General features: G+C 50.2%; 1 long non-coding RNA gene across 1 annotated transcript; it reads right to left on the bottom strand.

Moving 5' to 3' along the window:
* Window positions 1-323: 323 nt before the first annotated feature.
* On the bottom strand, window positions 324-24,775 carry LOC140730052 (uncharacterized). The gene is made up of 3 exons (XR_012099492.1): window positions 24,696-24,775; window positions 4,856-4,916; window positions 324-557 (listed from the first exon to the last, which is right to left on the bottom strand). It is a non-coding gene; the product is annotated as an uncharacterized lncRNA (long non-coding RNA).

Raw genomic sequence — 24,775 nt, forward strand, 5'->3', positions numbered from 1 at the left:
TGTAGCTTATGATGGACTCTGGAGGGGCTTTGCTATTGCTTGCATGGTGGGAAGGGGTTTTGTGCTTTTTCTGGAACAAGTGGGGGAAGGTTGATGCTTTTGCTGCTGCTGTTTGTGTGTGGGGGAGGGAGCTTTGAGGCTCTGACGCTTCTCATTCATTCTTTGGGTTTTTTTCTGTTTGGTGGATGTCTGTGAAGAGTAAGAATTTCAGGCTGTATACTGTATACATTCTCTGATATTAAGTTAAACCACTGAGCAATAAATATCGCAGGCACCCTTCCTGTAATATACCAAACAGGTTACTTAGTTTATTGCATCTTTTCTGAGTAGACTGTGCGTACATGGGGTCTCAGAGGGGATAAAGTACCTCGGATGTTCCTGTTCAGTAGTGTTTGCCTTTTCTGAAAGGAATCTACTTATTGCTCAGGTGAGCACCTTGGCTCCTGGTCATGTTGAAGTTGTTGCTCAATGCCAGATTTTCCATTAGAGAGGAGAGCAGAGACACCAACACCTCCAAAGGCAACAGCAATTCCTCTGACTCGAAACGTCCACAAGATCTGCCAACAGAGGAAAGGTTCAGCGAGCTTGGGCTTTTTGGAGCAAAGGAGGACAAGAGGCATCATGCACAAAATGCGGGAGGAACTCAGCAGGTTAGGCTACATCTATGGAAATTAGTAAACAGTCAATGTTTTGGGCTGTGACCCTTCTTCAGGACTGAGAAGGAAGGAGGAAGATGGCAGAATAAAAAGATTGGGGGAGGGGAAGTAGGGATAGCTAGAAGATGATAGGTGAAGCCAGGTGGGAGGGAAAGGTAAAGGGCTGGAGAGGAAGGAATCTGATAGGAGAGAAGAGTGGACTATAGGAGAAAGAGAATGAGGAGGGGACCCAGGGGGAGGTGAGAAGAGGTAAGGGGGACAGAGTGGGGAATAGAAGAAGAGGGGAGGGGAAGGCGACTCAATGGATAAGATGATAAGAGCCATAGAGCAGACACCCAGCATGGAAATGGCCAATATGAGAGGGCAATATTTTAAGTTGAGTGGGGGAGGGGGGGAGATATCAGAGGTATGTTTTCTACAGAGACAGTCGTGTGTATGTGGAATCCACTTCTAGGTATGGTGATAGAGTCAGATACAGTAGCATCATGGTAGTGGAGCGGTTAGCACAACACTTTACAGTACCAATGACCCAGGTTCAATTCCTGCCACCATCTGTAAGGAATTTGTACGTTCTCCCCATGACTGCGTGGGTTTCCTCCGGGAGCTCCAGTTTCCTTTTACAGTCTAAAGACGTACCAGTTGGTAGGTTAATTGGTCATTGTAAATTGTCCTGTGATTAGGCTAGGGTTAAATCGCGGTGGGGGGGGGGGTTACTGGGCGGTGTGGCTCAAAGGACAGAAGGGCCTATTCCACACTGTATTCAATAAATCAATCAGGGACATTTAAGAGTCTTTTATATAAGTAAAATGCAAAGTTATGTGGGTGGGAAGGGTTAGTCTGATGAAAGTCAAAGGTCATACTAAATTTACTATTGAAGTATGAATACAGTATTTCACCATATACTACCTTGAGATTCATTTTCTTGTGAACATTTACAGAAGAAATACATATCACAGAATTTATAGAAAACTATATAGTTCTGCCAAAGGGTCTTGGCCTGAAACATCGACTGTACTTTTTGTCCCCATAGGTGCTGCCTGACGTGCTGAGTTCCTCCAGCATCTTGTGCATGTTGCTTGGGTTTCCAGCATCTTCAGATTTTCTCTTGTTTATGATATACATTATGGGTGTTGGAGTGGAGATACATCTCTACCAAAGGAGGTGTAATGCACCCCTTTCCTCCGGTAGCCTGCAGGTCACCCTCAGGCAAGGTGTAGCATCTTTTTAGCCACACCCTCCTCCCCACCACCAACTCCATCAGGGTCACATGAACCCATGGGAGCAGGTGGTGGATGGTCGTATGAGCAGCCGGTGCAGATCACAAGTCCTGGTCATGTGACCACTGACACCAGGCAGACAATCTCTGAAGAGTATTGATAATGGCTGGGGTCACCAGTCTTGTAAAGACACTGACCAGAAGAAGGCAATGGCAAACCACTTCCGGAGAAAAATTCTGCCAAGATCAATCATGTCCATGTCATATGACAGAGAACATAATGATGATGATGCTACATAAACAAAGACTGACAAACAGCCAAATGCAAAAGCGTGAAGAACGTGAGCTGTTGAGAAAGGGAGTCTGTCGGTGGTAGAATCAGTTCAGAGTTGTAGTGAGTGAAGCTAACTTCAGAGTTGGCTAAAAAGGTCAACACAACACTGTGGGCTGAAGGGCCTGTATCGTGCTGTAACATTCTACATTCAGACATAATCAAGTAGCTGACTACTTTTTTGACTCCAGAATGGAAGGAGGGACAGTGGGTGGTGTTTGTTTCTGAGTCAGAGCGTGACGGGTACAAATTCTGCTCCAGAGTCTCTGGCACTCTAATCCAGATAATGCTATACTGTTCTGCAAGGTCATCCGTGGTGAGCTCATAAACAGTGGCCCACCGCTCTCTTGGGGATTAGATGGCCAGCATTGGGCATGATGGGCCAAATGGCTTATCTATGCCGTACGAGTATTACTTAATTCACCTCAACACCGAACTGATTCCACAACCTACAGACTCTTTACAATGCAGGCTCTCAGCATTATTATTATTTCTATATTTTCTCAGCTCAAGCTGGTAAAATCTGAGGTACGGGCAGAGCCAAGCATGCTCATTTCCTAATTACTAGAGACTTTCAGACTATTCTAGTGGTGTTTAGTATTGTGGCTTTCTGGAGATTTACATAAATATTGCTGAGTAGTCCTAATTGTTTAACGCTATTGTGTAGTGCCTTTGGAATGATACCAGTTGTAGATATTACTATTGGGAAAATGTATACCCTGTTCATATTCCATAGTCTTTCAATTTCCTCTTCTGTGTTTAGGAACCTTTGAATTTCCTTCTGAGATATATACAGTGGGATGGGTTCCACCACCTTCTGTGGAGAGAAGTCCAAGGGTTACCAACCTCTGGGTGAAGACGCATCTCCTCATTTCAGTCCTGAATCTCTTGCCCATAACCTGAGACAGTCATGCCTCAGTTCAAGACAACCACAGCCAAGGGTTGCAGCCTCCCTGCATCCACACCCCAGTAATGACAGCAGCCCAAGGTTCAATAAACAGAGGATAGGGTGTTTGCTACAGGAGGTGGGACTGGCAGGGAAACTGGAAGCCATTGATGTTGAAAGGCCTAGATAGAGAGGATGTGTTTTCAATAGTGGGAGAGTCAAAGACCAGAGGGCACGGTCTCAGAATGGAAGGATATCCATTCAGAAAAGAGATGAGGAACAATTACTTTAGCCAGAGGGTGGTGAATCTATGGAATTCATTGCCACGGATGGCTGTGGAAGCCAAGTCATTGAGCATACTTAAAGCAGAGGTTGAGAAGTTCTTGATTAGGCAGAGTGTCAAAAAGGTTATGGGAAGAGGAAAGGAGGATGGGGTTGAGGTGGATAATAAATCAGCAGAGCAGAGCAGACTTGATGGGCCAAATGGCCTAATTCTGCTCCTTTCCTATCATCTGTGAATAATTTAGTTTAAACAGTGTGCTTAGTTACCTAGAAGTGAAAAGTCTGAAGGATTAATTGAGGTCTATTAATCTATTGTGGAGCTTCACAGAGTAGTGGTAGTGATGTTTCTTTGGGGATGAGATTCCAAAGCCACAGTTCATAAAATTCACCACGGAACCTGGGAATAAGTCCCTTCATGATTTCAAAGAGGTGGAGAGAGGATGCTTGTTACACCACTGACATTTAGTGCTGTAATGAAGGTCCTCTATCTCTGTCTATCCTTGGCCATCAATACCAAATTCGGTTTTGGTGGTGTTCAGGGTTTCCTTCAACATGCCAGTAGTTTTTTCTCAACTGTCACTCCTGTCAGCCATGCAAGTCCCAGGTGGAGACTCAGGAATACTGTTGCATTCAAATGTAGAAGGTTCTTCACCGCTGTGCTTCAATAATAATTTTGTTTTGCCAAAGTTGTTAGCCCAGAGCTGAACAGCTGAACCTGGAGGACCAGTAGACCAGTCTTAGTCTGGCCTCTACCCTATGACCTGCCTGGCATGGGTGACCCAAACAAGAGAAGAAGCATAAGGCCATGTTTCCAGCCAACATAGCTCTCTGGGTCATTGAAGCATGCAAGCCCCCAAACCCTAAAACAGGGTTGTGGTCCTCTTGAAGGCATGAATTCAAAGCAAAGATGAAAATGTGGGGAGTGTTTGAAGTGAAGAAAAGATAAGATGTTCAAGGAGAGAGCAAGGGAGGATGAAGTGCTGGCATAGTCAGCACTTATCAAAAAGAACTTACCAGATGGCTTATCAAATATTGAACACCTCGGCAGTGTGGATATGGAAAGGATATTTCCTATGATGCCTCAGAATAAAGTCCAGTTACAACAGAGACAAGGAGGAATTACTTTTGCCAGTGGATGTAATCTGTGGAATTTGTTGCCACAGGTGGCTGTGGAGGTCAAGTCATTGGGTGTATTTAAGTCAGAGGATGATAGGTTCTTGATTAGTCAAGGTGTGAAAGGTCATGGGGAGAATAATAGAATTCAGAGGGTAATAGATCAACCATGATGAAATGGTGGTATAGACACGATGGGCCAAATGGCCTAATTTGGCTCCCATATCTTATAGTCGATGGTCTTATGGCCTGTATCCATGCCAAGGTTCTACATATTTCAATCAACAATATCTGACCAGGCAGCCAATAGGAACCTGCATACTTTTTTTTCTGCAGTGTGTTACTACCAGCTGCATTATTCTTTCATTCACCTTGATTTTCAGCTTGTTCTGCTAACTTCTTCCTCGCGAAATCCAAATCATCCAAAATCATCTAGAGAGAAGGAATCAGACAGCCCATTTATAAAGTTACAGATGGGTTATACGACGACAGACCTGTCCCCAGCTGTACTGTACCTATGTTATAGAGACCGACCTGTCCCCACCTGTATTGTACCCCAGGGTTATGCAGAGACAGATTGGTCCCCACTGCTACTGTATCCCAGTGTTATACAATGACAGACACATCCACACTGGTACTGTACCGTGGTGTTAAACAGTGACAAACCCGTCCCCACCGGTACCGTACCCCGGTGTTACACAGTGACAGACCCGTTCCAACTGGTACCGTACCCCGGGGTTACACAGTGACAGACCCATTCCCACTGGTACCGTACCCCGGTGTTACACAGTGACAGACCCGTTCCAACTGGTACCGTACCCCGGGGTTACACAGTGACAGACCCGTTCCAACTGGTACCGTACCCCGGGGTTACACAGTGACAGACCCGTTCCCAGCGGTACCGTACCCCGGTGTTACACAGTGACAGACCTGTCCCCACTGGTACCGTACCCCGGTGTTACACAGTGACAGACCCGTTCCCACCGGTACCATACCCCGGTGTTACACAGTGAAAGACCCGTCCGTCCCCACCGGTACCGTACCCCGGTGTTACACAGTGACAGACCCGTTCCCACCGGTACTGTATATCTGTGTTAAACAGTGACAGACCCTTTCCCACCGGTACCGTATATCTGTGTTACACAGTGACAGACCCGTTCCCACGCGGTGTTACACAGTGACAGACCCGTTCCCACTGGTACTGTATATCTGTGTTACACAGTGACAGACCTGTTCCCACCGGTACCGTATATCTGTGTTACACAGTGACAGACCCGTTCCCACCGGTACCGTACCCCGGTGTTACACAGTGACAGACCCGTCCCCACCGGTACCTTACCCCGGTGTTACCCAGTGACAGACCCGTCCCCACCGGTACTGTACTCCGGGGTTACACAGTGACAGACCCGTTCCAACTGGTACCGTACCCCGGGGTTACACAGTGACAGACCCATTCCCACTGGTACCGTACCCCGGTGTTACACAGTGACAGACCCGTTCCAACTGGTACCGTACCCCGGGGTTACACAGTGACAGACCCGTTCCCAGCGGTACCGTACCCCGGTGTTACACAGTGACAGACCTGTCCCCACTGGTACCGTACCCCGGTGTTACACAGTGACAGACCCGTTCCCACCGGTACCATACCCCGGTGTTACACAGTGAAAGACCCGTCCGTCCCCACCGGTACCGTACCCCGGTGTTACACAGTGACAGACCCGTTCCCACCGGTACTGTATATCTGTGTTAAACAGTGACAGACCCTTTCCCACCGGTACCGTATATCTGTGTTACACAGTGACAGACCCGTTCCCACGCGGTGTTACACAGTGACAGACCCGTTCCCACTGGTACTGTATATCTGTGTTACACAGTGACAGACCCGTCCCCACCGGTACTGTACCCTAGTGTTATACAGTGACATACCCGTCCCCACCGGTACTGTACCCCAGTGTTATACAGTGACAGACCCGTCCCCACCGGTACTGTACCCCAGTGTTATACAGTGACAGACCCGTCCCCACTGGTACTGTACCCCAGTGTTATACAGTGACATACCCGTCCCCACCGGTACTGTACCCCAGTGTTATACAGTGACATACCCGTCCCCACCGGTACTGTACCCTAGTGTTATACAGTGACAGACCCATCCCCACCGGTACTGTACCCTAGTGTTATACAGTGACAGACCCGTCCCCACCGGTACTGTACCCCAGTGTTATACAGTGACAGACCCGTCCCCACTGGTACTGTACCCCAGTGTTATACAGTGACATACCCGTCCCCACCGGTACTGTACCATGGTGTTATACAGTGACAGACCCGTCCCCACCGGTACTGTACCCCGGTGTTATACAGTGACAGACCCGTCCCCACCGGTACTGTACCATGGTGTTATACAGTGACAGGCCCGTCCCCACTGGTACTGTACCCTAGTGTTATACAGTGACAAACCCGTCCCCACCGGTACTGTACCCCGGTGTTATACAGTGACAGACCCGTCCCCACCGGTACTGTACCATGGTGTTATACAGTGACAGGCCCGTCCCCACTGGTACTGTACCCTAGTGTTATACAGTGACATACCCGTCCCCACCGGTACTGTACCCTGGTGTTATACAGTGACAGACCCGTCCCCACCGGTACTGTATATCTGTGTTACACAGTGACAGACCCGTCCCCACTGGTACTGTACCCTAGTGTTATACAGTGACAGACCCGTCCCCACCGGTACTGTACCCCAGTGTTATACAGTGACATACCCGTCCCCACCGGTACTGTACCATGGTGTTATACAGTGACAGACCCGTCCCCACCGGTACTGTACCCCGGTGTTATACAGTGACAGACCCGTCCCCACCGGTACTGTACCATGGTGTTATACAGTGACAGGCCCGTCCCCACTGGTACTGTACCCTAGTGTTATACAGTGACAAACCCGTCCCCACCGGTACTGTACCCCGGTGTTATACAGTGACAGACCCGTCCCCACCGGTACTGTACCATGGTGTTATACAGTGACAGGCCCGTCCCCACTGGTACTGTACCCTAGTGTTATACAGTGACATACCCGTCCCCACCGGTACTGTACCCTGGTGTTATACAGTGACAGACCCGTCCCCACCGGTACTGTATATCTGTGTTACACAGTGACAGACCCGTCCCCACTGGTACTGTACCCTAGTGTTATACAGTGACAGACCCGTCCCCACCGGTACTGTACCCTAGTGTTATACAGTGACAGACCCGTCCCCACTGGTACTGTACCCTAGTGTTATACAGTGACAGACCCGTCCCCACCGGTACTGTACCCCGGTGTTATACAGTTACATACCCGTCTCCACTGGTACTGTATCCCAGTGTTATACAGTGATAGACCCATCCTCATCGGTACTGTACCCTGGTGTTATACAGTGACAGACCCGTCCCCACCGGTACTGTATATCTGTGTTACACAGTGACAGACCCGTCCCCACTGGTACTGTACCCTAGTGTTATACAGTGACAGACCCGTCCCCACTGGTACTGTACCCTAGTGTTATACAGTGACATACCCGTCCCCACCGGTACTGTACCCCAGTGTTATACAGTGACAGACCCGTCCCCACTGGTACTGTACCCTGGTGTTATACAGTGACAGACCCATCCCCACCGGTACTGTACCTTGGTGTTATACAGTGACAGACCCATCCCCACTGGTACTGTACCCTGGTGTTATACAGTGACATACCCGTCCCCACCGGTACTGTACCCTAGTGTTATACGGTGACAGACCCGGCCCCACCGGTACTGTACCCTGGTGTTATACAGTGACAGACCCGTCCCCACCGGTACTGTACTCCTGTGTTAAACAGTGACAGATCCGTCCCCACTGGTACTGTACTCCTGTGTTAAACAGTGACAGATCCGTCCCCACTGGTACTGTACTCCTGTGTTAAACAGTGACAGATCCGTCCCCACTGGTACTGTACCCTGGTGTTATACAGTTACATACCCGTCTCCACTGGTACTGTATCCCAGTGTTGTACAGTGACAGACCCGTCCCCACCGGTACTGTACCCTGGTGTTATACAGTGACAGACCCGTCCCCACCAGTACTGGACCCCGGTGTTATACAGTGACATACCCGTCCCCACCGGTACCGTACCCTGGTGTTATACAGTGATAGACCCATCCTCATCGGTACTGTACCCTGGTGTTATACAGTGACAGACCCGTCCCCACCGGTACCGTATATCTGTGTTACACAGTGACAGACCCATTCCCACCTGTACTGTATATCTGTGTTATAGTGACAGACCCAACCCCAATGGTACTGTATATCTGTGTTATAGTGACAGACGCATCCCCACTGGTACTGTACCCCGGTGTTGTACCGTGACAGACCCGTCCCCACTGGTACTGTACTCCTGTGTTAAACAGTGACAGATCCATCCCCACTGGTACTGTACCCCGGTGTTGTACAGTGACAGACCCGTCCCCACCGGTACTGTACCCCGGTGTTATACAGTGACAGACCCGTCCCTACCGGTACTGTATCCCAGTGTTATACAGTGACAGACCCGTCCCCACCGGTACTGTACCCCGGTGTTATACAGTGACAGATCCATCCCCACTGGTACTGTACCCTGGAGTTATACAGTGACAGACCCATCCCTACCGGTACTGTACCCCGGTGTTATACAGTGACAGACCCGTCCCCACCGGTACCATATCCCTGTGTTATACAGTGACAGACCCGTCCCCACCGGTACCGTATCCTAGTGTTATACAGTGACAGACCCGTCCCCACCGGTACCGTATCCTAGTGTTATACAGTGACAGGCCCATCCCCACCGGTACTGTACCCTGGTGTTATACAGTGACAGCCCCGTCCCCACTGGTACTGTACCCTGGTGTTATACAGTGACAGACCCGTCCCCACTGGTACTGTACCCTGGTGTTATACAGTGACAGACCCGTCCCCACCAGTACTGTACCCTGGTGTTATACAGTGACAGACCCGTCCCCACTGGTACTGTACCCTGGTGTTATACAGTGACAGACCCGTCCCCACCGGTACTGTACCCTGGTGTTATACAGTGACAGCCCCGTCCCCACTGGTACTGTACCCTGGTGTTATACAGTGACAGACCCGTCCCCACTGGTACTGTACCCTGGTGTTATACAGTGACAGACCCGTCCCCACCAGTACTGTACCCTGGTGTTATACAGTGACAGACCCGTCCCCAGTGGTACTGTACTCCTGTGTTAAACAGTGACAGATCCATCCCCACTGGTACTGTACCCTGGTGTTATACAGTGACAGACCCGTCCCCACTGGTACTATAACCTGGAGTTATACAGTGACAGACCCATCCCTACCGGTACTGTACCCCGGTGTTATACAGTGACAGACCCATCCCCACTGGTACCATATCCCAGTGTTATACAGTGACAGACCCGTCCCCACCGGTACCATATCCCAGTGTTATACAGTGACAGACCCATCCTCACCGGTACTGTACCCTGGTGTTATACAGTGACAGACCCATCCCCACTGGTACCATATCCCAGTGTTATACAGTGACAGACCCGTCCCCACCGGTACTGTACCCTAGTGTTATACAGTGACATACCCGTCCCCACTGGTACTGTACCCTGGTGTTATACAGTGACAGACCCATCCCCACCGGTACTGTACCCTGGTGTTATACAGTGACAGACCCATCCCCACTGGTACTGTACCCTGGTGTTATACAGTGACATACCCGTCCCCACCGGTACTGTACCCTAGTGTTATACGGTGACAGACCCGGCCCCACCGGTACTGTACCCTGGTGTTATACAGTGACAGACCCGTCCCCACCGGTACTGTACCCCAGTGTTATACAGTGACAGACCCGTCCCCACCGGTACTGTACCCTAGTGTTATACGGTGACAGACCTGGCCCCACCGGTACTGTACCCTGGTGTTATACAGTGACAGACCCGTCCCCACCGGTACTGTATATCTGTGTTATACAGCGACAACCCATCCCCACCTGTACTGTATATCTGTGTAAAACAGTGACAGACCCATCCCCACTGGTACTGTATATCTGTGTTATAGTGACAGACCCAACCCCAATGGTACTGTATATCTGTGTTATAGTGACAGACGCATCCCCACTGGTACTGTACCCCGGTGTTGTACCGTGACAGACCCGTCCCCACTGGTACTGTACTCCTGTGTTAAACAGTGACAGATCCATCCCCACTGGTACTGTACCCCGGTGTTGTACAGTGACAGACCCGTCCCCACCGGTACTGTACCCCGGTGTTATACAGTGACAGACCCGTCCCTACCGGTACTGTATCCCAGTGTTATACAGTGACAGACCCGTCCCCACCGGTACTGTACCCCGGTGTTATACAGTGACAGATCCATCCCCACTGGTACTGTACCCTGGAGTTATACAGTGACAGACCCATCCCTACCGGTACTGTACCCCGGTGTTATACAGTGACAGACCCGTCCCCACCGGTACCATATCCCTGTGTTATACAGTGACAGACCTGTCCCCACCGGTACCGTATCCTAGTGTTATACAGTGACAGACCCGTCCCCACCGGTACCGTATCCTAGTGTTATACAGTGACAGGCCCATCCCCACCGGTACTGTACCCTGGTGTTATACAGTGACAGCCCCGTCCCCACTGGTACTGTACCCTGGTGTTATACAGTGACAGCCCCGTCCCCACTGGTACTGTACCCTGGTGTTATACAGTGACAGACCCGTCCCCACTGGTACTGTACCCTGGTGTTATACAGTGACAGACCCGTCCCCACCAGTACTGTACCCTGGTGTTATACAGTGACAGACCCGTCCCCACTGGTACTGTACCCTGGTGTTATACAGTGACAGACCCGTCCCCACCAGTACTGTACCCTGGTGTTATACAGTGACAGCCCCGTCCCCACTGGTACTGTACCCTGGTGTTATACAGTGACAGACCCGTCCCCACTGGTACTGTACCCTGGTGTTATACAGTGACAGACCCGTCCCCACCAGTACTGTACCCTGGTGTTATACAGTGACAGACCCGTCCCCACTGGTACTGTACCCTGGTGTTATACAGTGACAGACCCGTCCCCACCAGTACTGTACCCTGGTGTTATACAGTGACAGCCCCGTCCCCACTGGTACTGTACCCTGGTGTTATACAGTGACAGACCCGTCCCCACTGGTACTGTACCCTGGTGTTATACAGTGACAGACCCGTCCCCACCAGTACTGTACCCTGGTGTTATACAGTGACAGACCCGTCCCCAGTGGTACTGTACTCCTGTTTTAAACAGTGACAGATCCATCCCCACTGGTACTGTACCCTGGTGTTATACAGTGACAGACCCGTCCCCACTGGTACTATACCCTGGAGTTATACAGTGACAGACCCATCCCTACCGGTACTGTACCCCGGTGTTATACAGTGACAGACCCATCCCCACTGGTACCATATCCCAGTGTTATACAGTGACAGACCCGTCCCCACCGGTACCATATCCCAGTGTTATACAGTGACAGACCCATCCTCACCGGTACTGTACCCTGGTGTTATACAGTGACAGACCCATCCCCACTGGTACCATATCCCAGTGTTATACAGTGACAGACCCGTCCCCACCGGTACTGTACCCTAGTGTTATACAGTGACATACCCGTCCCCACTGGTACTGTACCCTGGTGTTATACAGTGACAGACCCATCCCCACCGGTACTGTACCCTGGTGTTATACAGTGACAGACCCATCCCCACTGGTACTGTACCCCAGTGTTATACAGTGACAGACCCGTCCCCACCGGTACTGTACCCTAGTGTTATACGGTGACAGACCTGGCCCCACCGGTACTGTACCCTGGTGTTATACAGTGACAGACCCGTCCCCACCGGTACTGTATATCTGTGTTATACAGCGACAACCCATCCCCACCTGTACTGTATATCTGTGTAAAACAGTGACAGACCCATCCCCACTGGTACTGTATATCTGTGTTATAGTGACAGATGCATCCCCACCGGTACTGTACCCTAGTGTTATACAGTGACATACCCGTCCCCACCGGTACTGTACCCCAGTGTTATACAGTGACAGACCCATCCCCACCGGTACTGTATATCTGTGTTATACAGTGACAAACCCGTCCCCACTGGTACCGAACCCTGGTGTTGTACCGTGACAGACCCGTCCCCACTGGTACTGTACTCCTGTGTTAAACAGTGACAGATCCGTCCCCACTGGTACTGTACTCCTGTGTTAAACAGTGACAGATCCGTCCCCACTGGTACTGTACTCCTGTGTTAAACAGTGACAGATCCGTCCCCACTGGTACTGTACCCTGGTGTTATACAGTGACAGACCCGTCCCCACTGGTACTGTACTCCTGTGTTAAACAGTGACAGATCCGTCCCCACTGGTACTGTACCCTGGTGTTATACAGTTACATACCCGTCTCCACTGGTACTGTATCCCAGTGTTGTACAGTGACAGACCCGTCCCCACCGGTACTGTACCCTGGTGTTATACAGTGACAGACCCGTCCCCACCAGTACTGGACCCCGGTGTTATACAGTGACATACCCGTCCCCACCGGTACCGTACCCTGGTGTTATACAGTGATAGACCCATCCTCATCGGTACTGTACCCTGGTGTTATACAGTGACAGACCCGTCCCCACCGGTACCGTATATCTGTGTTACACAGTGACAGACCCATCCCCACCTGTACTGTATATCTGTGTTATAGTGACAGACCCAACCCCAATGGTACTGTATATCTGTGTTATAGTGACAGACGCATCCCCACTGGTACTGTACCCCGGTGTTGTACCGTGACAGACCCGTCCCCACTGGTACTGTACTCCTGTGTTAAACAGTGACAGATCCATCCCCACTGGTACTGTACCCCGGTGTTGTACAGTGACAGACCCGTCCCCACCGGTACTGTACCCCGGTGTTATACAGTGACAGACCCGTCCCTACCGGTACTGTATCCCAGTGTTATACAGTGACAGACCCGTCCCCACCGGTACTGTACCCCGGTGTTATACAGTGACAGATCCATCCCCACTGGTACTGTACCCTGGAGTTATACAGTGACAGACCCATCCCTACCGGTACTGTACCCCGGTGTTATACAGTGACAGACCCGTCCCCACCGGTACCATATCCCTGTGTTATACAGTGACAGACCCGTCCCCACCGGTACCGTATCCTAGTGTTATACAGTGACAGACCCGTCCCCACCGGTACCGTATCCTAGTGTTATACAGTGACAGGCCCATCCCCACCGGTACTGTACCCTGGTGTTATACAGTGACAGCCCCGTCCCCACTGGTACTGTACCCTGGTGTTATACAGTGACAGACCCGTCCCCACTGGTACTGTACCCTGGTGTTATACAGTGACAGACCCGTCCCCACCAGTACTGTACCCTGGTGTTATACAGTGACAGACCCGTCCCCACTGGTACTGTACCCTGGTGTTATACAGTGACAGACCCGTCCCCACCAGTACTGTACCCTGGTGTTATACAGTGACAGCCCCGTCCCCACTGGTACTGTACCCTGGTGTTATACAGTGACAGACCCGTCCCCACTGGTACTGTACCCTGGTGTTATACAGTGACAGACCCGTCCCCACCAGTACTGTACCCTGGTGTTATACAGTGACAGACCCGTCCCCAGTGGTACTGTACTCCTGTGTTAAACAGTGACAGATCCATCCCCACTGGTACTGTACCCTGGTGTTATACAGTGACAGACCCGTCCCCACTGGTACTATACCCTGGAGTTATACAGTGACAGACCCATCCCTACCGGTACTGTACCCCGGTGTTATACAGTGACAGACCCATCCCCACTGGTACCATATCCCAGTGTTATACAGTGACAGACCCGTCCCCACCGGTACCATATCCCAGTGTTATACAGTGACAGACCCATCCTCACCGGTACTGTACCCTGGTGTTATACAGTGACAGACCCATCCCCACTGGTACCATATCCCAGTGTTATACAGTGACAGACCCGTCCCCACCGGTACCATATCCCAGTGTTATACAGTGACAGACCCGTCCCCACCGGTACCGTATCCTAGTGTTATACAGTGACAGACCCGTCCCCACCGGTACCGTATCCTAGTGTTATACAGTGACAGCCCCGTTCCCACCGGTACTGTACCCTGGTGTTATACAGTGACAGACCCGTCCCCACTGGTACTGTACCCTGGTGTTATACAGTGACAGCCCCGTCCCCACCGGTACCGTACCCCGGCGTTATATAGTGACAGGCCTGTCCCCACCGGTACCGTATCCCGGTGCTATACAGTGACAGACCCATCCCCACCGGTACTGTACCCTGGTGTTATACAGTGACAGACCCATCCCCACCGGTACTGTGTCCCAGTGTTATACAGTAACAGACCCGTCCCTACCGGTACTGTACCCTGGTGTTATACAGTGACAGACCCATCCTCACCGGTACTGTACCCTGGTGTTATACAGTGACAGACCCATCCCCACTGGTACTGTACCCCGATGTTATACAGTGACAGACCCGTCCCCACCGGTACTGTACCATGGTGTTATACAGTGACAGGCCCGTCCCCACTGGTACTGTATCCTGGCGTTATACAGTGACAGACCCGTCCCCACCGGTACCGTACCCTGGTGTTATACAGTGACAGACCCGTCCCCACCGGTACCTTATCCCAGTGTTATACAGTGACAGACCCATCCCTACCGGTACCATATCCCAGTGTTATACAGTGACAGACCCATCCCCACCGGTACCATATCCCAGTGTTATATAGTGACAGACCCGTCCCCACCGGTACCCTACCCTGGTGTTATACAGTGACAGACCCGTCCCCACCGGTACCGTACCCCGGTGTTATACTGTCACAGACCCATCCCCACCGGTACTTTGGAACAGATCTGCTGCCCCACAGCCACAGAGTCCGGCGTTCAATTCCACTCCCTGGCATTGTGCGTGTGTTCTCCCCGTGACTGTGTGGGGCTCTCTTGGACATTCTCCCCCCCCCCCTTATTTGGGTGACAGGCAGAATCTGAATATATTAGTGGGAATGCTGAAAGAATAACAAATTGGATTTGAACAATTCAGTGACATTACAAAAGCTCCCACCCACCCTGCTCACAGACTGTTTGTCCCACTCCCATCAGGGAGCAGGCTGCATGGCATCCAAACCAAGATGACCAGACTCAAAAACAGTTACTTCCCCAACTAATTCAAGCTTAATTGTCATTCAACCATAGCAGAATATTCATGAATACAGCCAAATGAGACAGCAATACTCTGGGGCCAAGGTGTAAAACACAGTACAAAGCTCAAATAGCACATATAAGACAGAGAGGTACAGCCATCCAATAAAAGAGACGAAACTCGAGCCATCCAACACTGCTGAAATCTATGACGACAACAAAGCTGGTCTTCTGCCGCGTGAACACTGGGGGCATTACTGACCCCAGCCTGGATGCTGTGCCATACCGCCCCCGGAGGCACACACCACTCTGACGACTCTTTCCTGGCTGCAGTAAACATGCAACACCTCGGCTTGAGGCCCAGTCCTCGCACATACAAGACAGCAAGAACATATAGGATATCAGTAAAATGCAACCACACAAAATAAATGTTAATAGTCCAGACCCTGAGTCTATTGTTTTGATGAGTAAACACTGGAGGTGGGGCTAGTCACCTTGTGTACAGACACTCCTGTGCCTAATGTCACTTTATAGACATACAGTCAATGTATGTAACCCCCTTTTCCTGGGCATCTCCAGAAAATGGCTCATTAGCTGCTCACTAACAGCCACTGGACTCAGCGCCAAGTAAACCCACCTTTCCCCAGCTTCGTACATCCAGGCTATATACGACTCGGGTTCTGCCAAATCTGTGGGATTGGGATGCCTCGCCCACCCAAGTCCCAGATGGTGTGAATGTTGTGTGATTTACTGCCCTGTTACAGCCCGTCGGCAGGGAATAACGGATCACACACTGCATCCAATTATAAAGAAGTACACACAAAGTACACTGCAGATGCTGTGGTCAAATTAAAATGTACAAACAAGCTGGATGAACTCAGCAGGTCAGGCAGCATCCATTGAAAGAAGCAGTCAACGTTTCGGGTCGAGACCCTTCGTCAGGACTTGAAAGACCCGAAACGTTGACTGCTTCTTTCAACGGATGCTGCCCGACCTGCTGAGTTCATCCAGCTGTTTTTGTATGTCTTGATATAAAGAAGTATAGTTGTGAACATTAACTTTACTAAAGGGTTAGTGAGGAAAGTTAAAAAAAAACAAAAAGGGCCCATTATAATTAAATGTGCGCAGGTTGAAGCTCAAATCTTCCAAAAGCCATATTCACTGATACTCGGTGGACTCCTGCACCTGGGCTCCATTGAAATGCGTTTCTCACTGGATCGAATCCTACGACTGGTTCTCTCCAGTGTCCTCTTTCTCCATCTCATGCCAAACAAAGACCAAGACCCTTCATGGCCCTCACAAACCTCTCCCCCCAGCGTATTCCGGATCCTTCTCCCAGTTCCACCATCCTAATTGGATGACACACATTCCTAAGCACCCTTATCTTCAACAGTAACCCAAACTGCTGCAAGCAGAATAGACTGCTCTTATAGAACTGCTAACATAAAATTGTGAACCAGGCTGTTACATGTATATAAGCTATCTTATGTATTTGTATTTATTTTGTTTTTTATTATTATTGTGTTCTTTATCTTAATGCGTTTTTTTGCACTACGTCGGATCTGGGGTAACAATTATTTTGTTCTCCTTTACACTTGTGTACTGGAAGTGATATTAAACAATCTTGAAGTACAGGCTCTTCAGCCCACAATGTTATATTGTCCTTTTAACTTACTCCAAGATCAGCCTAATCTTTTGAGGAACACAATTAGTGCAAATGGGTGTTTTTGTTGACATGGAGATCGTGGGCTGAGGAGCAGTTTCTACACTGTGACTCCGTACACATGGACTGTCGGACTCTGCCTGAGTGCCTTGCCTCTGTGAATGCTCAGACCAGCTTTGTTACTTTTGTTCTGCTTTGGGGGGGGGGGGGGAGTCAATTCAGAGAATTTGAATTGGCCACTTCAACATTTCAACTAAAGCATTAGCCTTAAACTTCAGCTGTTTATAAGAGCCTAAGACTATAAAATATAGGGGCAGAATTTGGCCTCCCCTATCATGTCTGCTCTGCCATTTTGTCATGGCTGATTTATTTTCTCTCTCAGCTCTGATCTCCTACCTTCTCCCTATGTCACTTCATGCCCTGACTAATCATGAATCTATCAACCTCTGCCATAAATATACATACAGACTTGACCTTCACAGCTGCCTGTGGCAACGAATTCCACAGGCTCAAAACTCTCTGGATAAGGACATCCCTGTATCTGAGGCTGCGTCCTATAAATACAGACCCAGAGCCATCAAATACTCTTTATATGACAAGCTGTTCAATCATGGATAAAAACACAAAATGCTGGCAGAACTCAGCAGGCCAGACAGCATCTATGGGAGGAGGTAGTGATGATGTTTCGGGCCGAAACCCTTCATCAGGAGTGAAGTAACATGGGATGGTCGAGGGGGGATAAGAAGTGGGGGGAGGGATGAAGTAGAGAGCTGGGAAGTGATAGGCTGGAGGGAAATGGGCTAGGGGGAAGGTGGAGAATTATGGGAAATAAAAGAGAAAGAAAGGTAGGGCTGGGGGGAGATTATAGTGAGGGGGGAAAAAGAGAGAGAAAGAGAACCAGACTAAAATAATAGATAGGGATGGGGTAAGGGGGGGGGCAGGGGTATCAACGGAGGTCTGTGAGTTGGATGTTCATGTCGGCAGGCAGAAGGCTACCTAGGCGGGAGATAAGGTATTGCTCCATCGACCTGCGTGTGGCCTCATGACGGTAGAGGAGGCCATGGACAGACATGTCGGAGTGGGAGTGGTCTGTGGAATTGAAGTGTGTGGCCACAGGGAGATCCCACCACTACTGGAGGACTGAGCGCCGGTGTTCGGCGAAATGGTCTCCCAGTCTGCGGCGGGTCTCCCCAATGTATAAATGGCCACATCGGGAGCACTGGATACAGTATATCACCCCAGTTGACTCGCAGGTGAAGTGATGCCTCACCTGAAAGGACTGTCTGGGGCCTAGGATGGTGGTGAGGGAAGAAGTGTGGGGGCAGGTGTAGCACTTCTTCCGTTTGCAGGGATGGGTGCCCGGAGGGAGGTCCGTGGGGAGGGATGGGGGGATGAATGGACAAGGGAGTCACGTAGGGAGCGATCCCTGCGGAAAGCCGAGAGTGGGGGGGAGGGGAAGATGTGGCTGGTGGTGGGATCCCGTAGGAGGTGGCGGAAGTTACGGAGGATTATACGTTGGATCTGAGGGTGATAGGTGAGGACCAGGGGAACTCTATCCCTGGTGGGCTGGCGGGGGGATGGGGTGAGGGCGGAGGTGCGTGAAATATGAGAGACGCAATGGAGGGCAGAGTTGATAGTGGATGAAGGGAAGCCCCTTTCTTTAAAAAAGGAAGACATCTCCTTTGTACTAGAATGAATGGCTTCATCCTGAGGCAGATGTGGCGGAGGCGGAGGAATTGAGAGAAAGGGATAGCATTTTTGCAGGGGACAGGGTGGGAGGAGGAATAGTCTAGGTAGCTGTGGGAGTCTGTAGGTTTGTAGTAGACATCGGTGGATAGGCTGTCTCCAGAGATAGAAACAGAAAGATCTTGAAAGAGGAGGGAGGTCTAGGGGGAGGGTCCTAGCTATGCCTGCCTTTTTGTCGGCCATGTGGAGCAATCTATGTTCCAAGCCTACACCAGTATCTGTCCTCATCTTTTCTTACATTATATCGACGACTGCATCGGCGCTGCTTCCTGCACACATGCTGAGCTCGTCGACTTCATTAACTTCGCCTCCAACTTTCACCCTGCCCTCAAATTTACCTGGTCTATTTCTGACACCTCCCTCCCCTTTCTAGATCTTTCTGTTTCTATCTCTGGAATACAGGTACTGTATATAATTAAATAACAATAGACTTGACTTGAACATAAAGTACAGTAAAAAACTTCATGCCATTACGTCATTGAGATTATGTCATCTCAGCATCGGTGATTGTGTTGCCACCCCTTACATTAACTGACAAAATTGTACTAGGGGACCGTTCAATTGTTCGATGACAATGAGACAGAGGCTGTCTTTTGCCTGATGGGAGAGGGGAGAAGACAGAGTGTCCGGGGTGGGTGATTGCACTGGCCGCTTTACCGGAGCAGTGAGAAGTGTATACAGTACAGAGAAGAAGCTGCCTCTAAAATAAGAGATTATTAACATTATAATTATAGGAAATTGGGGCTGAGAGGGAAATGGATCGGCCATGATGAAATGGCAGAACCAGCTCGATGGGCCAAACGGGCCTAATTATGCTCCTATATCTTATGGTCACTCAGTTAGCCATTCAGTGCCCATTCAGTTATGCTCTTTGGGGGGGGGGGGTGTGTGTCAACAGGAGAGAAACACTGACCAACTGGCAGCTCAAGATTGACCTGGAGAAACAACTAAAGTTTCCACAGCACATTTTCAAGACCACTTTGAGATCAGACATCCCCCGGTCTCATATGCAGCAAATCACATCACCCTGTTAGAGCTGAGACCAGACATCCCCCTGGTCTCACACACAGCAAATCACATCACCCTGTTAGAGCTGAGACCAGACATCCCCCTGGTCTCACACACAGCAAATCACATCACCCTGTTAGAGCTGAGACCAGACATCCCCCTGGTCTCACACACAGCAAATCACATCACCCCATTGGAGCTGAGACCAGACATTGACCTTGTCTCACACACAGCAAATCACATCACTCTGCTGGAGTTGAGACCAGACATCCCCCTGGTCTCACACACAGCAAATCACATCACTCTGTTAGAGTTGAGACCAGACATCGTCCTTATCTCAGACACAGCAAATCACATCACTCTGCTGGAGTTGAGACCAGACATCGTCCTTGTCTCACACACAGCAAATCACATCACCCTGTTGGAGCTGAGACCAGACATCCCCCTGGTCTCACACACAGCAAATCACATCACTCTGTTAGAGCTGAGACCAGACATCCCCCTGGTCTCACACACAGCAAATCACATCACCCTGTTAGAGCTGAGACCAGACATCGTCCTTATCTCACACACAGCAAATCACATCACTCTGCTGGAGTTGAGACCAGACATCCCCCTGGTCTCACACATAGCAAATCACATCACCCCATTGGAGCTGAGACCAGACATCGTCCTTATCTCACACACAGCAAATCACATCACTTTGCTGGAGTTGAGACCAGACATCGTCCTTATCTCACACACAGCAAATCACATCACCCCATTGGAGCTGAGACCAGACATCGTCCTTATCTCACACACAGCAAATCACATCACCCCATTGGAGCTGAGACCAGACATCGTCCTTATCTCACACACAGCAAATCACATCACCCTGCTGGAGCTGAGACCAGACATCCCCCTGGTCTCACACACAGCAAATCACATCACCCTGCTGGAGCTGAGACCAGACATTCCCCTGGTCACACACACAGCAAATCACATCACTCTGTTAGAGCTGAGACCAGACATCGTCCTTATCTCACACACAGCAAATCACATCACCCCATTGGAGCTGAGACCAGACATCCCCCTGGTCTCACACACAGCAAATCACATCACTCTGTTAGAGCTGAGACCAGACATCGTCCTTATCTCACACACAGCAAATCACATCACCCCATTGGAGCTGAGACCAGACATCCCCCTGGTCTCACACACAGCAAATCACATCACCCTGTTAGAGCTGAGACCAGACATCGTCCTTATCTCACACACAGCAAATCACATCACCCTGTTGGAGCTGAGACCAGACATCCCCCTGGTCTCACACACAGCAAATCACATCACTCTGTTAGAGCTGAGACCAGACATCCCCCTGGTCTCACACACAGCAAATCACATCACCCTGTTAGAGCTGAGACCAGACATTGACCTTATCTCACACACAGCAAATCACATCACCCCATTGGAGCTGAGACCAGACATCGTCCTTATCTCACACACAGCAAATCACATCACTCTGCTGGAGTTGAGACCAGACATCCCCCTGGTCTCACACATAGCAAATCACATCACCCCATTGGAGCTGAGACCAGACATCGTCCTTATCTCACACACAGCAAATCACATCACTTTGCTGGAGTTGAGACCAGACATCCCCCTGGTCTCACACACAGCAAATCACATCACTCTGTTAGAGCTGAGACCAGACATCGTCCTTATCTCACACACAGCAAATCACATCACCCCATTGGAGCTGAGACCAGACATCGTCCTTATCTCACACACAGCAAATCACATCACCCTGCTGGAGCTGAGACCAGACATCCCCCTGATCTCACACACAGCAAATCACATCACCCTGTTAGAGCTGAGACCAGACATCCCCCTGGTCTCACACACAGCAAATCACATCACCCTGCTGGAGCTGAGACCAGACATTCCCCTGGTCACACACACAGCAAATCACATCACTCTGTTAGAGCTGAGACCAGACATCGTCCTTATCTCACACACAGCAAATCACATCACCCCATTGGAGCTGAGATCAGACATCCCCCTGGTCTCACACACAGCAAATCACATCACCCTGTTAGAGCTGAGACCAGACATCGTCCTTATCTCACACACAGCAAATCACATCACTCTGCTGGAGTTGAGACCAGACATCCCCCTGGTCTCACACACAGCAAATCACATCACTCTGTTAGAGCTGAGACCAGACATCGTCCTTATCTCACACACAGCAAATCACATCACCCCATTGGAGCTGAGACCAGACATCGTCCTTATCTCACACACAGCAAATCACATCACCCTGTTAGAGCTGAGACCAGACATCCCCCTGGTCTCACACACAGCAAATCACATCACCCTGTTAGAGCTGAGACCAGACATCCCCCTGGTCTCACACACAGCAAATCACATCACCCTGTTAGAGCTGAGACCAGACATCCCCCTGGTCTCACACACAGCAAATCACATCACCCTGTTAGAGCTGAGACCAGACATCCCCCTGGTCTCACACACAGCAAATCACATCACTCTGTTAGAGCTGAGACCAGACATCGTCCTTATCTCACACACAGCAAATCACATCACTCTGCTGGAGTTGAGACCAGACATCCCCCTGGTCTCACACACAGCAAATCACATCACTCTGTTAGAGTTGAGACCAGACATCCCCCTGGTCTCACACACAGCAAATCACATCACCCTGTTAGAGCTGAGACCAGACATCCCCCTGGTCTCACACACAGCAAATCACATCACCCTGCTGGAGCTGAGACCAGACATCCCCCTGGTCTCACACACAGCAAATCACATCACCCCATTGGAGCTGAGACCAGACATCCCCCTGGTCTCACACACAGCAAATCACATCACTCTGTTAGAGCTGAGACCAGACATCGTCCTTATCTCACACACAGCAAATCACATCACCCCATTGGAGCTGAGACCAGACATCGTCCTTATCTCACACACAGCAAATCACATCACTCCATTGGAGCTGAGACCAGACATCGTCCTTATCTCACACACAGCAAATCACATCACTCTGCTGGAGTTGAGACCTGACATCCCCCTGGTCTCACACACAGCAAATCACATCACTCTGTTAGAGCTGAGACCAGACATCGTCCTTATCTCACACACAGCAAATCACATCACCCCATTGGAGCTGAGACCAGACATCGTCCTTATCTCACACACAGCAAATCACATCACTCTGCTGGAGTTGAGACCTGACATCCCCCTGGTCTCACACACAGCAAATCACATCACCCCATTGGAGCTGAGACCAGACATCGTCCTTATCTCACACACAGCAAATCACATCACTCTGCTGGAGTTGAGACCAGACATCCCCCTGGTCTCACACACAGCAAATCACATCACCCTGTTAGAGCTGAGACCAGACATTGTCCTTGTCTCACACACAGCAAATCACATCACCCCATTGGAGCTGAGACCAGACATCGTCCTTATCTCACACACAGCAAATCACATCACTCTGCTGGAGTTGAGACCTGACATCCCCCTGGTCTCACACACAGCAAATCACATCACTCTGTTAGAGCTGAGACCAGACATCGTCCTTATCTCACACACAGCAAATCACATCACCCCATTGGAGCTGAGACCAGACATCGTCCTTATCTCACACACAGCAAATCACATCACTCTGCTGGAGTTGAGACCTGACATCCCCCTGGTCTCACACACAGCAAATCACATCACCCCATTGGAGCTGAGACCAGACATCGTCCTTATCTCACACACAGCAAATCACATCACTCTGCTGGAGTTGAGACCAGACATCCCCCTGGTCTCACACACAGCAAATCACATCACCCTGTTAGAGCTGAGACCAGACATTGTCCTTGTCTCACACACAGCAAATCACATCACTCTGCTGGAGTTGAGACCAGACATCGTCCTTGTCTCACACACAGCAAATCACATCACCCCGTTGGAGCTGAGACCAGACATCCCCCTGGTCTCACACACAGCAAATCACATCACCCTGTTAGAGCTGAGACCAGACATCCCCCTGGTCTCACACACAGCAAATCACATCACCCCGTTGGAGCTGACAGTGCCGTGGGAGGAGCGTCAGGAGGAGGTCCACGAGAGGATGTTTGCCAGATACAAGGAGCTGGTCAGCGAATGCTGAAGGCAGGGATGAAAGGCAAAGTGGATGCCTGTTGAAGTGGGCTGTCAGGGCTTCACTGGACAGGCTCTTCACGGAGTCCATTGCTGGTACAAGGAGGCAGAGAGTCATCAGCATCATCACTGAAGTAGCAGAGAAAGCTTCCAGGTGTCTCTGGACAAAGAGAGGAAGTCCATGGTGATCTGCAGCACATGCAACCTGAACACAAGACCTGGCTGGATCAGTCATGGCTGGGCCAGCTGGGCAAGGGTGTGTCTGATGCTGAAAGATCCCAAACACCTGATGTCTCCAGGTTACATCACTGATGATGTGTTCAGGTCATTGTGAGATGCATTGTTCAAAAAATGTTTAAAGAAATTATTTTCTGAAAGGTAGAGTTTGAACAGTTACTGTACCTGAACCTCCGGGGCTCTGGCCTGAACTTCCTCCAGTATGGCAATAGCATTGGAATAATATCTTTGGCGAAGTAGAATCT

The sequence above is a fragment of the Hemitrygon akajei genome, chromosome 7 (assembly GCF_048418815.1).
Source record: "Hemitrygon akajei chromosome 7, sHemAka1.3, whole genome shotgun sequence".
NCBI lineage: Eukaryota > Metazoa > Chordata > Chondrichthyes > Myliobatiformes > Dasyatidae > Hemitrygon > Hemitrygon akajei.